Source organism: Cryptomeria japonica, unplaced genomic scaffold (assembly GCF_030272615.1).
Source record: "Cryptomeria japonica unplaced genomic scaffold, Sugi_1.0 HiC_scaffold_90, whole genome shotgun sequence".
In the NCBI taxonomy this organism is placed as follows: Eukaryota; Viridiplantae; Streptophyta; class Pinopsida; order Cupressales; family Cupressaceae; genus Cryptomeria; species Cryptomeria japonica.
In genome coordinates this window covers 195001-197063 of record NW_026728912.1, presented here as the reverse complement: position 1 = coordinate 197063, position 2063 = coordinate 195001, and positions in this window count along the sequence as shown.

Sequence of the window (2063 nt, the reverse complement as noted above, 5' to 3'; positions counted from 1 at the left end):
TTTTTAGTTTTTCGCCGGGCGTCGCAATGCTATTTGAATAAACCTTTTGCCCGTTTGCGTTCTCGTCGGGGCCGGGCCGGGCCGGGGTGCGCTGCCCGCACTACCGCGCGCGCGGGGGCGACACCGAGCGCGCACCCGAGGCGCCCCGAGCACACAGGCCACGGTGCAACCCGGGCGTTGTGCGCGCACCCCGGTGCGCCCGAGGTGCTGCGCGCGCACCCAGGTGAAATCGGTGTGCACCTCGGCCAGTGCGCGCTCGGTCGAGTCGCGCACGTTGGCCAAGGTGCACGGTGATGTTTCTTACTCTAAGGTTCCGCACCAGACGCCCGGGACAGGTGAGCGAAGCTGGGCGGGGCCGGGTGCGCGGCCGGGGCAGGTGCACGCAGCTGGAGAGAGCTTTGGAGCACACTTCGGAGCGCACCAATGATGCGCTCCATTCAAAAGTTTCCTGAAAAGGCAAAAAAAGTTGAGATTATAGAATTTCCCACTTGAGAGATTGTAAAAAAAAAAAATTTAAAATGAAGGAAACGCGGGTGCCAAGGTGTGCGCAGCCCAGCCAAGGTGTGCGCACCAAGGCGCCCACCCTGGCGAAGGTGCACGCAAGGTGCGCACCCGAGGCAAACCGGACAATTAACCCAACTTTCGACTTCGCGCGCACCTTGGAGCGCACTTCGGAGCGCTCCTTGGTGCGCACCAATCTTGGGCACCTCGGAGTGCACCATGGCGCCCACCAAGGTGCGCACCCGGGGCAAACCGAGCTCCGACTTCGTGCGCACCTTGGAGCGCACGAAAGGTGCGCACCATGGCGCCCACCAAGGTGCGCAGCCCAGCCAAGGCGTGCGCATCAAGGTGCGCACCCTGGCGAAGGTGCGCACCCGGGGCAAACCGAGCTCCGACTTCGTGCGCACCTTGGAGCGCACAAAAGGTGCGCAACCCAGCCAAGGTGTGCGCACCCCGGTCAAACCGAGCTCCGAATCGTGCGCACCAGAGGTGCACGCCATCGTGCGCACCTTGGAGCACACTTCGGAGCCCTCCTTGGTGCGCGCCGATGTTGCGCACCTCGGAGCGCACCCGGGGAAAACAATGCAATTAACCCGACTTTCGACTTCGTGGGCACCTCGGAGCGCTCTCGGGTTCGCACCTCGGAGCACACCGAGGTGCGCACCTTTGATGCGCTGCCTTCACCAATTTCCAGAAAAGGCAAGAAAACATTGAGAAGGTGTGCGCACCGAGGTGCCCACCCTGGCGAAGGTGCACGCGAGGTGCGCACCCGGGGCAAACCGGGCTCCGACTTCATGCACGCCGCACCTTGGAGCACACTTCGGAGCGCTCCTTGGTGCGCACCAGGGCGCGCAACCCAGCCGAGGTGCCCACCCCGACGAAGGTGCACGCGAGGTGCGCACCCGGGGCAAACCGGGCTCCGACTTCGTGCACGCCATGGTGCCCACCGCGGCGAAGGTGCACGCGAGGTGCGCACCCGGGGCAAACCGGGCTCCGACTTCGTGCACGCCGCACCTTGGAGCACACTTCGGAGCGCTCCTTGGTGCGCACCATGGTGCCCACCAGGGCGCGCAACCCCGCCGAAGGTGCACGCGAGGTGCGCACCCGGGGCAAACCGGGCTCCGACTTCGTGCACGCCGCACCTTGGAGCACACTTCGGAGCGCTCCTTGGTGCGCACCATGGTGCCCACCAGGGCGCGCAACCCCGCCGAAGGTGCACGCGAGGTGCGCACCCGGGGCAAACCGGGCTCCGACTTCGTGCACGCCATGGTGCGCACCGCGGCGAAGGTGCGCACCCGGGGCAAACCGGGCTCCGACTTCGTGCACGCCGCACCTTGGAGCACACTTCGGAGCGCTCCTTGGTGCGCACCAGGGCGCGCAACCCAGCCGAGGTGCCCACCCCGGCGAAGGTGCACGCGAGGTGCGTACCCGGGGCAAACCGGGCTCCGACTTCGTGCACGCCGCACCTTGGAGCACACTTCGGAGCGCTCCTTGGTGCGCACCATGGTGCCCACCAGGCCGCGCAACCCAGCCAAGGTGTGCGCACCAAGGTGCACGCGAGG